The sequence below is a fragment of the Dendropsophus ebraccatus genome, chromosome 11, assembly GCF_027789765.1.
Source record: "Dendropsophus ebraccatus isolate aDenEbr1 chromosome 11, aDenEbr1.pat, whole genome shotgun sequence".
Classification (NCBI taxonomy): domain Eukaryota; kingdom Metazoa; phylum Chordata; class Amphibia; order Anura; family Hylidae; genus Dendropsophus; species Dendropsophus ebraccatus.
Genome location: NC_091464.1, coordinates 96,134,194 through 96,150,788, shown reverse-complemented (window position 1 = coordinate 96,150,788; position 16,595 = coordinate 96,134,194). Strand labels below are relative to the sequence as shown.

The window sequence follows — 16,595 nt, the reverse complement described above, 5'->3', positions numbered from 1 at the left end:
TTGTTGATGACGGAGAAGCCCCGCCTATCATGTGAGTGTGAACCATCGGCCCCGCCCCCTAATACACACACGGTCTTTCCGGTTACCGATCAGGTGACAGCAATAGCGGCGGCGACGGCGGCAACGACATGGAGAGGAGACAAGAGGTGAGACCGGAAGCGTGTCCGACCCCCGAATACTGCCCCCCCCATATTATACCCCTCATACACTGCCCCCCATATTATACCCCTCATACACTGCCCCCACCCCCATATTATACCCCTCATACACTGCCCCCCATATTATACCCCTCATACACTGCCCCCACCCCCATATTATACCCCTCATACACTGCCCCCCCCATATTATACCCCTCATACACTGCCCCCATATTATACCCCTCATACACTGCCCCCATATTATACCCCTCATACACTGCCCCCATATTATACACCTCATACACTGCCCCCATATAATACCCCTCATACACTGCCCCCCATATTATACCCCTCATACACTGCCGCCACCCCCATATTATACCCCTCATACACTGCCCCCATATTATACACCTCATACACTGCCCCCATATAATACCCCTCATACACTGCCCCCCATATTATACCCCTCATACACTGCCCCCACCCCCATATTATACCCCTCATACACTGCCCCCCATATTATACCCCTCATACACTGCCCCCATATTATACCCCTCATACACTGCCCCCATATTATACACCTCATACACTGCCCCCATATAATACCCCTCATACACTGCCCCCCATATAATACCCCTCATACACTGCCCCCCATATTATACCCCTCATACACTGCCCCCCATATTATACCCCTCATACACTGCCCCCACCCCCCATATTATACCCCTCATACACTGCCCCCACCCCCATATTATACCCCTCATACACTGCCCCCCATATTATACCCCTCATACACTGCCCCCACCCCCATATTATACCCCTCATACACTGCCCCCACCCCCATATTATACCCCTCATACACTGCCCCCATATTATACCCCTCATACACTGCCCCCCATACTATACCCCTCATACACTGCCCCCCCATACTATACCCCTCATACACTGCCCCCCATATTATACCCCTCATACACTGCCCCCCATATTATACCCCTCATACACTGCCCCCATATTATACCCCTCATACACTGCCCCCCATATTATACCCCTCATACACTGCCCCCCATATTATACCCCTTATACACTGCCCCCCCATATTATACCCCTCATACACTGCCCCCACCCCCATATTATACCCCTCATACACTGCCCCCATACTATCCCACTCACACACTGCCCCCCATATTATACCCCTCATACACTGCCCCCCATATTATACCCCTCATACACTGCCCCCATATTATACCCCTCATACACTGCCCCCATATTATACACCTCATACACTGCCCCCCATATTATACCCCTCATACACTGCCCCCACCCCCATATTATACCCCTCATACACTGCCCCCACCCCCATATTATACCCCTCATACACTGCCCCCATATTATACCCCTCATACACTGCCCCCCATACTATACCCCTCATACACTGCCCCCCATATTATACCCCTCATACACTGCCCCCATATTATACCCCTCATACACTGCCCCCCATTTTATACCCCTCATACACTGCCCCCCATATTATACCCCTCATACACTGCCCCCCCATATTATACCCCTCATACACTGCCCCCCATATTATACCCCTCATACACTGCCCCCCCATATTATACCTCTCATACACTACCCCCATACTATACCCCTCATACACTGCCCCCATATTATAGTCCTCATACACTGCCCCCCCACTATACCCCTCATACACTGCCCCCCCATATTATACCCCTCATACACTGCCCCCCACTATACCCCTCATACACTGCCCCCCATACTATACCCCTCATACACTGCCCCCCCATATTATACCCCTCATACACTGCCCCCCCATATTATACCCCTCATACACTGCCCCCCATATTATTCCCCTCACACACTGCCCCCCATATTATACCCCTCATACACTGCCCCCCATATTATACCCCTCATACACTGCCCCCCCATATTATACCCCTCATACACTGCCCCCATATTATACCTCTCATACACTGCCCCATATTATACCCCTCATACACTGCCCCCCATATTATACCCCTCATACACTGCCCCCCATATTGTACCCCTCATACACTGCCCCCATATTATACCCTTCATACACTGCCCCCATATTATACCCCTCATACACTGCCCCCCATATTATACCCCTCATACACTGCCCCCCTCATATTATACCCCTCATACACTGCCCCCCCATATTATACCCTTCACACACTGCCCCCCCATATTATACCCCTCACACACTGCCCCCCATATTATACCCCTCACACACTGCCCCCCATATTATACCCCTCACACACTGCCCCCCCATATTATCCCCCTCATACACTGCCCCCCCTTTACCCCTCATACACTGCCCCCCATATTATACCCCTCATACACTGCCCCCACCCCCATATTATACCCCTCATACACTGCCCCCACCCCCCATATTATACCCCTCATACACTGCCCCATATTATACCCCTCAGACACTGCCCCCCATATTATACCCCTCATACACTGCCCCCCCCATACTATACCCCTCATACACTGCCCCCCATATTATACCCCTCATACACTGCCCCCATATTATACCCCTCATACACTGCCCCCATATTATACCCCTCATACACTGCCCCCCATATTATACCCCTCATACACTGCCCCCCCCATATTATACCCCTCATACACTACCCCCATACTATACCCCTCATACACTGCCCCCATATTATAGTCCTCATACACTGCCCCCCCACTATACCCCTCATACACTGCCCCCCATATTATACCCCTCATACACTGCCCCCCCACTATACCCATCATACACTGCCCCCCATACTATACCCCTCATACACTGCCCCCCCATATTATACACCTCATACACTGCCCCCCATATTATACCCCTCATACACTGCCCCCCATATTATACCCCTCATACACTGCCCCCCCATATTATACCCCTCATACACTGCCCCCCCATATTATACCCCTCATACACTGCCCCCATGTTATACCCCTCATACACTGCCCCCCATATTATACCCCTCATACACTGCCCCCATATTATACCCCTCATACACTGCCCCCCCTCATATTATACCCCTCATACACTGCCCCCCCATATTATACCCCTCATACACTGCCCCCCCATATTATACCCTTCACACACTGCCCCCCACATTATACCCCTCACACACTGCCCCCCACATTATACCCCTCATACACTGCCCCCCCATATTATACCCCTCACACACTGCCCCCCATATTATACCCCTCACACACTGGCCCCCATATTATTCCCCTCACACACTGCCCCCCCATATTATCCCCCTCATACACTGCCCCCCCTTTACCCCTCATACACTGCCCCCCCCATATTATACCCCTCACACTGCCCCCCCATACTATACTCCTTATACACTGCCCCCATACTATACCCCTCATACACTGCCCCCCATATTATACCCCTCATACACTGCCCCCCATACTATACCCCTTATACACTGCCCCCATACTATCCCCCTCATACACTGCCCCCCATACTATACACCTCATACACTGCCCCCCATACTATACCCCTCATACACTGCCCCCCATATTTACCCTCATACACTGCCCCCCATACTATCCCCCTCATACACTGCCCCCCATATTATACCCCTCATACACTGCCCCCCATATTATACCCCCCCATACACTGCCCCCATATTATACCCCTCATACACTGCCCCCCATATTATACCCCTCATACACTGCCCCCCATATTATACCCCACATACACTGCCCCCCATATTATACCCCTCATACACTGCCCCCCCATATTATACCCCTCATACACTGACCCCCCCCATATTATACCCCTCATACACTGCATCCCATATTATACCCCCAATACACTGCCCCCATATTATACCCCTCATACACTGCATCCCATATTATACCCCTCATACACTGCCCCCCCATATTATACCCCTCATACACTGCCCCCCCATATTATACCCCTCATACACTGCCCCCCCATATTATACCCCTCATACACTGCCCCCCCCATATTATACCCCTCATACACTGCCCCCCCCCATATTATACCCCTCATACACTGCCCCCCATATTATACCCCCCATACACTGCCCCCCCATATTATACCCCCCCTACACTGCCCCCCATATTATACCCCCCATACACTGCGTCCCATATTATACCCCTCATACACTGCCCCCCCATACTATCCCACTCACACACTGCCCCCATATTATACCCCTCATACACTGACCCCCCATATTATACCCCTCATGCACTGACCCCCCCCCCCCCATATTATACCCCTCATACACTGCCCCCCATACTATACCCCTCATACACTGCCCCCATACTATCCCACTCATACACTGTCCCCCATATTATACCCCTCATACACTGCCCCCATATTATACTCTTCATACACTGCCCCCATTTTATACCCCTCATACACTGTCCCCATATTATACCCTTCATACACTGCCCCCATATTATACCCTTCATACACTGCCCCCATATTATACCCCTCATACCACTGACCCCCCATATTATACCCCTCATACACTGCCCCCCCATATTATACCCCTCATACACTGCCCCCATACTATACCCCTCATACACTGCCCCCCATACTATCCCACTCATACACTGTCCCCCATATTATACCCCTCACACACTGCCCCCCCATATTATACCCCTCACACACTGCCCCCCCATAATATACCCCTCATACACTGCCCCCATATTATACCCTTCATACACTGCCCCCATATTATACCCCTCATACACTGCCCCCCATATTATACCCCTCACACACTGCCCCATATTATACCCCTCACACACTGCCCCCCATATTATACCCCTCACACACTGCCCCCCATCATATTATACCCCTCACACTGCCTGCCCCCCATAATATACCCCTCATACACTGCCCCCATATTATACCCTTCATACACTGCCCCCATATTATACCCCTCATACACTGCCCCCATATTATACCCTTCATACACTGCCCCATATTATACCCCTCATACACTGCCCCCCATACTATACCCCTCATACACTGCCCCCCATACTATACACCTCATACACTGACCTCCAGTCCTCCTCCATGTTATACCCCTCGTACACTGACCTTCAGCCTCCTCCCTCCCATATTATACCCCTCATACACTGACCTCCAATACCCCCTATATTATATCCCTCATACACTGACCTCCAGTGCCCCCCTATATTATATCCCTCATACACTGCCCCCCATATTATACCCCTCATACACTGACCACCAATACCCCCTATATTATACCCCTCATACACTGCCCCCCATATTATACCCCTCATACACTGCCCCCCATATTATACCCCTCATACACTGCCCCCCATATTATACCCCTCATACACTGCCCCCATATTATACCCCTCATACACTGCCCCCCATATTATACCCCTCATACACTGCCCCCCCCATATTATACCCCTCATACACTGCCCCCCCATATTATACCCCTCATACACTGCCCCCCCATATTATACCCCTCATACACTGCCCCCCCATATTATACCCTCATACACTGACCTCCAATACCCCCTATATTATACCCCTCATACACTGCCCCCATATTATACCCCTCATACACTGCCCCCCATATTATACCCCTCATACACTGCCCCCCCATATTATACCCCTCATACACTGCCCCCATATTATACCCCTCATACACTGCCCCCCATATTATACCCCTCATACACTGCCCCCATATTATACCCCTCATACACTGCCCCCCCATATTATACCCCTCATACACTGCCCCCCCATATTATACCCCTCATACACTGCCCCCCATATTATACCCCTCATACCCTGCCCCCATATTATACCCCTCATACACTGCCCCCCATACTATACCCCTCATACACTGCCCCCCCATACTATACCCCTCATACACTGCCCCCCATACTATACCCCTCATACACTGCCCCCCATATTATACCCCTCATACACTGCCCCCCATATTATACCCCTCATACACTGCCCCCCATATTATACCCCTCATACTACATGCCCCCCATATTAACCTCTCATACACTACCCCCATACTATACCCCTCATACACTGCCCCCATATTATAGTCCTCATACACTGCCCCCCCACTATACCCCTCATACACTGCCCCCCATATTATACCCCTCATACACTGCCCCCCATACTATACCCCTCATACACTGCCCCCCATACTATACCCCTCATACACTGCCCCCCCATAGTATACCCCTCATACACTGCCCCCCCTATTATACCCCTCATACACTGCCCCCCATATATTCCCCTCACACACTGCCCCCCATATTATACCCCTCATACACTGCCCCCCATATTATACCCCTCATACACTGCCCCCATATTATACCCCTCATACACTGCCCCATATTATACCCCTCATACACTGCCCCCCCATATTATACCCCTCATACACTGCCCCCCATATTGTACCCCTCATACACTGCCCCCATATTATACCCCTCATACACTGCCCCCATATTATACCCCTCATACACTGCCCCCCATATTATACCCCTCATACACTGCCCCCCATATTTTACCCCTCATACACTGCCCCCCTCATATTATACCCCTCATACACTGCCCCCCCCCATATTATACCCTTCACACACTGCCCCCCATATTATACCCCTCACACACTGCCCCCCATATTATTCCCCTCACACACTGCCCCCCCATATTATCCCCCTCATACACTGCCCCCCTTTACCCCTCATTACACTGCCCCCACCCCCCATAATTATACCCCTCATACACTGCCCCCACCCCCATATTATACCCCTCATACACTGCCCCCATATTATACCCCTCATACACTGCCCCCATACTATACCCCTCAACACTGCCCCCCCCATACTATTACCCCTCATACACTGCCCCCCATATTATACCCCTCATACACTGCCCCTTGCATATTATACCCCTCATACACTGCCCCCCATATTATACCCCTCATACACTGCCCTCCACCCATATTATACCCCTCATACACTGCCCACCAATATTATACCCCTCATACACTACCCCCAGTACTATACCCATCCATACACTGCCCCCATATTATAGTCCTCATACACTGCCCCCCACTATACCCTTCATACACTGCCCCCCATATTATACCCCTCATACACTGCCCCCCCACTATACCCCTCATACACTGCCCCCCATACTATACCCCTCATACACTGCCCCCCCATATTATACCCCTCATACACTGCCCCCCATATTATACCCCTCATACACTGGCCCCCCATATTATACCCCTCATACACTGCCCCCCCATATTATACCCCTCATACACTGCCCCCCCATATTATACCCCTCATACACTGCCCACCATATTATACCCCTCATACACTGCCCCCCATATTATACCCCTCATACACTGCCCCCCATATATACCCCCTCATACACTGCCCCCCATATTATACCCCTCATACACTGCCCCCCATATTATACCCCTCATACACTGCCCCCCTCATATTATACCCCTCATACACTGCCCCCCCCATATTATACCCCTCATACACTGCCCCCCCCATATTATACCCTTCACACACTGCCCCCCCACATTATACCCCTCACACACTGCCCCCCATATTATACCCCTCATACACTGCCCCCCATATTATACCCCTCACACACTGCCCCCATATTATACCCCTCACACACTGCCCCCCATATTATTCCCCTCACACACTGCCCCCCCTATTATCCCCCTCATACACTGCCCCCCCTTTACCCCTCATACACTGCCCCCCCATATTATACCCCTCACACTGCCCCCCATACTATACCCCTCATACACTGCCCCCATATTATACCCCTCATACACTGCCCCCCATACTATACCCCTTATACACTGCCCCCATACTATCCCCCTCATACACTGCCCCCCATACTATACACCTCATACACTGCCCCCACTACTATACCCCTCATACACTGCCCCCAATATTTTACCCCTCATAACACTGCCCCCCATATTATACCCCTCATACACTGCCCCCCATACTATCCCCCTCTACACTGCCCCCCATTTTATACCCCTCATACACTGCCCCCCATATTATACCCCTCATACACTGCCCCCCATATTATACCCTCATACACGCCCCCCATATTATACCCCTCATACACTGCCCCCCATATTATACCCCTCATACACTGCCCCCCATATTATACCCCCATACACTGCCCCCCATATTATACCCCTCATAACACTGCCCCCCATATTATACCCCTCATACACTGACCCCCACCCATATTATACCCTCATACACTGCATCCCATATATTATACCCCAATACACTGCCCCCATATTATCCCACTCATACACTGTCCCCCCATATTATACCCCTCATACACTGGCCCCCATATTATACTCTTCATACACTGCCCCCATATTATACCCTCATACACTGTCCCCATATTATACCGTTACATACACTGCCCCCATATTATACCCTTCATACACTGCCCCCATATTATACCCCTCATACACTGACCCCCATATTATACCCCTCATACACTGACCCCCCCATATTATACCCCTCATACACTGCCCCCATACTATACCACTCATACACTGTCCCCCATATTATACCCCTCACACACTGCCCCCCCATATTATACCCCTCACACACTGCCCCCCCAAAATATACCCCTCATACACTGCCCCCATATTATACCCTTCATACACTGCCCCCATATTATACCCCTCATACACTGCCCCCCATATTATACCCATCATACACTGCCCCCCCCATATTATACCCCCCATACACTGCCCCCCATATTATACCCCCCATACACTGCCCCCCATATTATACCCCCCATACACTGCGTCCCATATTATACCCCTCATACACTGCCCCCCATACTATCCCACTCACACACTGCCCCCATATTATACCCCTCATACACTGACCCCCCATATTATACCCCTCATGCACTGCCCCCCCATATTATACCCCTCATACACTGCCCCCCATACCATACCCCTCATACACTGCCCCCATACTATCCCACTCATACACTGTCCCCCATATTATACCCCTCATACACTGCCCCCATATTATACTCTTCATACACTGCCCCCATATTATACCCCTCATACACTGTCCCCATATTATACCCTTCATACACTGCCCCCATATTATACCCTTCATACACTGCCCCCATATTATGCCACCTCATACACTGACCCCACCATATTATACCCCTCATACACTGACCCCACCCATATTATACCCCTCATACACTGCCCCCATACTATACCCCTCATACACTGCCCCCCATACTATCCCACTCATACACTGTCCCCCATATTATACCCCTCACACACTGCCCCCCCATATTATACCCCTCACACACTGCCCCCCCATAATAATACCCCTCATACACTGCCCCCATATTATACCCTTCATAACATTGCCCCCATATTATACCCCTCATACACTGCCCCCCCATATTATACCCCTCACACACTGCCCCCCATATTATACCCCTCACACACTGCCCCCCATATTATACCCCTCACACACTGGCCCCCCCATATTATACCCTCACACTGCCCCCCCCCATAATATACCCCTCATACACTGCCCCCATATTATACCCTTCATACACTGCCCCCATATTATACCCCTCATACACTGCCCCCATATTATACCCTTCATACACTGCCCCCATATTATACCCCTCATACACTGCCCCCCATACTATACCCCTCATACACTGCCCCCCATACTATACACCTCATACACTGACCTCCAGTCTCCTCCATGTTATACCCCTCGTACACTGACCTTCAGCCTCCTCCCTCCCATATTATACCCCTCATACACTGACCTCCAATACCCCCTATATTATATCCCTCATACACTGACCTCCAGTGCCCCCCTATATTATATCCCTCATACACTGCCCCCCCATATTATACCCCTCATACACTGACCTCCAATACCCCCTATATTATACCCCTCATACACTGCCCCCATATTATACCCCTCATACACTGCCCCCCCATATTATACCCCTCATACACTGCCCCCCCCATATTATACCCCTCATACACTGCCCCCATATTATACCCCTCATACACTGCCCCCCATATTATACCCCTCATACACTGCCCCCCCATATTATACCCCTCATACACTGCCCCCCCATATTATACCCCTCATACACTGCCCCCCATATTATACCCCTCATACACTGCCCCCCCATATTATACCCCTCATACACTGACCTCCAATACCCCCTATATTATACCCCTCATACACTGCCCCCATACTATACCCCTCATACACTGCCCCCCCATATTATACCCCTCATACACTGCCCCCCATATTATACCCCTCATACACTGCCCCCATATATATCCCCTCATACACTGCCCCCCATAATTATACCCCTCATACACTGCCCCCATATATACCCCTCATACACTGCCCCAATATTATACCCATCATACACTGCCCCCCCATACTATACCCCTCATACACTGCCCCCCATACTATACCCCTCATACACTGCCCCCCATATTTATACCCGTCATACACTGCCCCCCATATTATACCCCTCATACACTGCCCCCCATATTATACCCCTCATACACTGCCCCCCCATATTATACCCCTCATACACTGCCCCCCCATATTATACCTCTCATACACTACCCCCATACTATACCCCTCATACACTGCCCCCCATATTATAGTCCTCATACACTGCCCCCCCACTATACCCCTCATACACTGCCCCCATATATACCCCTCATACACTGCCCCCCCACTATACCCCTCATACACTGCCCCCCATACTATACGCCTTCATACACTGCCCCCCCATATATACCCCTCATACACTGCCGCCCATATTATACCCCTCATACACTGCCCCCCATATATTCCCCTCACACACTGCCCCCCATAGTATACCCCTCATACACTGCCCCCCATATTATACCCCTCATACACTGCCCCCATATTATACCCCTCATACACTGCCCCATATTATACCCTCATACACTGGCCCCCCATATATATACCCTCATACACTGCCCCCATATTGTACCCCTCATACCTGCCCCCATATTATACCTCTCATACACTGCCCCATATTATACCCCTCATACACTGCCCCCATATTATACCCCTCATACACTGCCCCCAGAGTATACCCCTCATACACTGCCCCCCTCATATTATACCCCTCAGAGCACTGCCCCCTCATATTATACCCCTCACACACTGCCCCCCATATTATACCCCTCACACACTGCCCCCCATATTATTCCCCTCACACACTGCCCCCCCATATTATCCCCCTCATACACTGCCCCCCCTTTACCCCTCATACACTGCCCCCACCCCCATATTATACCCCTCATACACTGCCCCCACCCCCATATTATACCCCTCATACACTGCCCCCATATTATACCCCTCATACACTGCCCCCCATACTATACCCCTCATACACTGCCCCCCCCATACTATACCCCTCATACACTGCCCCCCATATTATACCCCTGATACACTGCCCCCCATATTATACCCCTCATACACTGCCCCCCATATTATACCCCTCATACACTGCCCCCCATATTATACCCCTCATACACTGCCCCCCCATATTATACCCCTCATACACTACCCCCATACTATACCCCTCATACACTGCCCCCATATTATAGTCCTCATACACTGCCCCCCCACTATACCCTTCATACACTGCCCCCCATATTATACCTCTCATACACTGCCCCCACCACTATACCCCTCATACACTGCCCCCCATACTATACCCCTCATACCTGCCCCCCCATATTATACCCCTCATACACTGCCCCCCATATTATACCCCTCATACACTGCCCCCCCATATTATACCCCTCATACACTGCCCCCCCATATTATACCCCTCATACACTGCCCCCCATATTATACCCCTCATACACTGCCCCCCATATTAACCCCTCATACACTGCCCCCCCATATTATACCCCTCATACACTGCCCCCCATATTATACCCCTCATACACTGCCCCCCTCATATTATACCCCTCCATACCTGCCCCCCCATATTATACCCCTCAATACACTGGCCCACCCATATTATACCCTTCACACACTGCCCCCCACATTATACCCCTCACACACTGCCCCCCACATTATACCCCTCATACACTGCCCCCCATATTATACCCCACATACACTGCCCCCCATATTATACCCCTCATACACTGCCCCCCATATTATACCCCTCATACACTGACCCCCCCATATTATACCCCTCATACACTGCATCCCATATTATACCCCCAATACACTGCCCCCATATTATCCCACTCATACACTGTCCCCCATATTATACCCCTCATACACTGCCCCCATATTATACTCTTCATACACTGCCCCCATATTATACCCCTCATACACTGTCCCCATATTATACCGTTCATACACTGCCCCCATATTATACCCCTCATACACTGCCCCCATATTATACCCCTCATACACTGACCCCCATATTATACCCCTCATACACTGACCCCCCATATTATACCCCTCATACACTGCCCCCATACTATACCACTCATACACTGTCCCCCATATTATACCCCTCACACACTGCCCCCCCATATTATACCCCTCACACACTGCCCCCCCATAATATACCCCTCATACACTGCCCCCATATTATACCCTTCATACACTGCCCCCATATTATACCCCTCATACACTGCCCCCCATATTATACCCCTCATACACTGCCCCCCCCATATTATACCCCTCATACACTGCCCCCCCATATTATACCCCCCATACACTGCCCCCCATATTATACCCCCCATACACTGCGTCCCATATTATACCCCTCATACACTGCCCCCCATACTATCCCACTCACACACTGCCCCCATATTATACCCCTCATACACTGACCCCCCATATTATACCCCTCATGCACTGACCCCCCCCCCCATATTATACCCCTCATACACTGCCCCCCATACTATACCCCTCATACACTGCCCCCATACTATCCCACTCATACACTGTCCCCCATATTATACCCCTCATACACTGCCCCCATATTATACTCTTCATACACTGCCCCCATATTATACCCCTCATACACTGTCCCCATATTATACCCTTCATACACTGCCCCCATATTATACCCTTCATACACTGCCCCCATATTATACCCCTCATACACTGACCCCCCATATTATACCCCTCATACACTGACCCCCCCATATTATACCCCTCATACACTGCCCCCATACTATACCCCTCATACACTGCCCCCCATACTATCCCACTCATACACTGTCCCCCATATTATACCCCTCACAACACTGCCTGCCCCCCCATATTATACCCCCTCACACCACTGCCCCCCCATAATATACCCCTCATACACTGCCCCCATATTATACCCTTCATACACTGCCCCCATATTATACCCCTCATACACTGCCCCCCATATTATACCCCTCACACACTGCCCCCATATTATACCCCTCACACACTGCCCCCCATATTATACCCCTCACACACTGCCCCCCCATATTATACCCCTCACACTGCCCCCCCATAATATACCCCTCATACACTGCCCCCATATTATACCCTTCATACACTGCCCCCATATTATACCCCTCATACACTGCCCCCATATTATACCCTTCATACACTGCCCCCATATTATACCCCTCATACACTGCCCCCCCATATTATACCCCTCATACACTGCCCCCCATACTATACACCTCATACACTGACCTCCAGTCTCCTCCATGTTATACCCCTCGTACACTGACCTTCAGCCTCAGCCTCCTCCCCCCATATATACCCCTCATACACTGACACCTCCAATACCCCCTATATTATATCCCTCATACACTGACCTCCAGTGCCCCCCTATATTATATCCCTCATACACTGCCCCCCATATTATACCCCTCATACACTGACTCTCCAATACCCCCTATATTATAACCCCTCATACACTGCCCCCATATTATACCCCTCAATACACTGCCCCCCCATATTATACCCTCATACACTGCCCCCCATATTATACCCCTCATAACACTGCCCCCCATATTATAGCTCCCTCATACACTGCCCCCATATTATACCCCTCATACACTGCCCCCCATATTATACCCCTCAGTACACTGCCCCCCCATATTATACCCCCTCATACACTGCCTCCCCCCATATTATACCCCTCATACCCTGCCCCCATATCTATACCCCTCATACACTGCCCCCCCATATTATACCCCTCATACACTGACCTCCAATACCCCCTATATTATACCCCTCATACACTGCCCCCATATTATACCCCTCATACACTGCCCCCCCATATTATACCCCTCATACACTGCCCCCCATATTATACCCCTCATACACTGCCCCCATATTATACCCCTCATACACTGCCCCCCATATTATACCCCTCATACACTGCCCCCATATTATACCCCTCATACACTGCCCCCCCATATTATACCCCTCATACACTGCCCCCCCATATTATACCCCTCATACACTGCCCCCCATATTATACCCCTCATACACTGCCCCCATATTATACCCCTCATACACTGCCCCCCATACTATACCCCTCATACACTGCCCCCCCATACTATACCCCTCATACACTGCCCCCCATACTATACCCCTCATACACTGCCCCCCATATTATACCCCTCATACACTGCCCCCCATATTATACCCCTCATACACTGCCCCCCATATTATACCCCTCATACACTGCCCCCCATATTATACCCCTCATACACTGCCCCCCCATATTATACCTCTCATACACTACCCCCATACTATACCCCTCATACACTGCCCCCATATTATAGTCCTCATACACTGCCCCCCCACTATACCCCTCATACACTGCCCCCCATATTATACCCCTCATACACTGCCCCCCCACTATACCCCTCATACACTGCCCCCCATACTATACCCCTCATACACTGCCCCCCCATATTATACCCCTCATACACTGCCGCCCCATATTATACCCCTCATACACTGCCCCCCATATTATTCCCCTCACACACTGCCCCCCATATTATACCCCTCATACACTGCCCCCCATATTATACCCCTCATACACTGCCCCCATATTATACCCCTCATACACTGCCCCATATTATACCCCTCATACACTGCCCCCCATATTATACCCCTCATACACTGCCCCCCATATTGTACCCCTCATACACTGCCCCCATATTATACCTCTCATACACTGCCCCCATATTATACCCCTCATACACTGCCCCCCATATTATACCCCTCATACACTGCCCCCCATATTATACCCCTCATACACTGCCCCCCTCATATTATACCCCTCATACACTGCCCCCCCCATATTATACCCTTCACTTACTGCCCCCCATATTATACCCCTCACACACTGCCCCCCATATTATACCCCTCACACACTGCCCCCCATATTATTCCCCTCACACACTGCCCCCCCATATTATCCCCCTCATACACTGCCCCCCCTTTACCCCTCATACACTGCCCCCACCCCCATATTATACCCCTCATACACTGCCCCCACCCCCATATTATACCCCTCATACACTGCCCCCATATTATACCCCTCATACACTGCCCCCCATACTATACCCCTCATACACTGCCCCCCCCATACTATACCCCTCATACACTGCCCCCCATATTATACCCCTCATACACTGCCCCCCATATTATACCCCTCATACACTGCCCCCCATATTATACCCCCTCATACACTGCCCCCCATATTATACCCCTCATACACTGCCCCCCCATATTATACCCCTCATACACTGCCCCCCCATATTATACCCCTCATACACTGCCCCCCATAGTATACCCCTTCATACACTGCCCCCCCTATCTATACCCCCTCATACACTGCCCCCCATATATAACCCACTCATACACATGCCCCCCATCTATACCCCTCATACACTGCCCCCCATATTATACCCCTCACACACTGCCCCCCCCATATTATACCCCTCAATACACCTGCCCCCCATATTATACCCCTCATACACTGCCCCCCAATTATTATACCCCTCATACACTGCCCCCCTAGAATTGTACATATTAACCCCTCTATCACTGCCCCCATATTATACCCCTCAATAACACTGCCCCCATATTATACCCCTCATACACTGCCCCCATATTATACCCCTCATACACTGCCCCCAATATTATACCCCTCATACACTGCCCCCCCATATTATACCCCTCATACACTGCCCCCCCCATATTATACCCCTCATACACTGCCCCCCCCATATTATACCCTTCACACACTGCCCCCCACATTATACC

General features: G+C 50.8%; 1 protein-coding gene across 1 annotated transcript in view; it reads left to right on the top strand.

Annotated features, from left to right (window-relative positions):
• The first annotated feature begins 38 nt into the window (after positions 1-38).
• The window catches only part of GDAP2 (ganglioside induced differentiation associated protein 2), a 55,572-nt gene continuing 39,015 nt past the window's right edge, over positions 39-16,595 (top strand). Inside the window, exon 1 of the mRNA XM_069945150.1 lies at positions 39-146. The gene's annotated coding sequence lies outside the window, so the exon portion shown is untranslated. The remainder of the gene's footprint in view (positions 147-16,595) is intronic.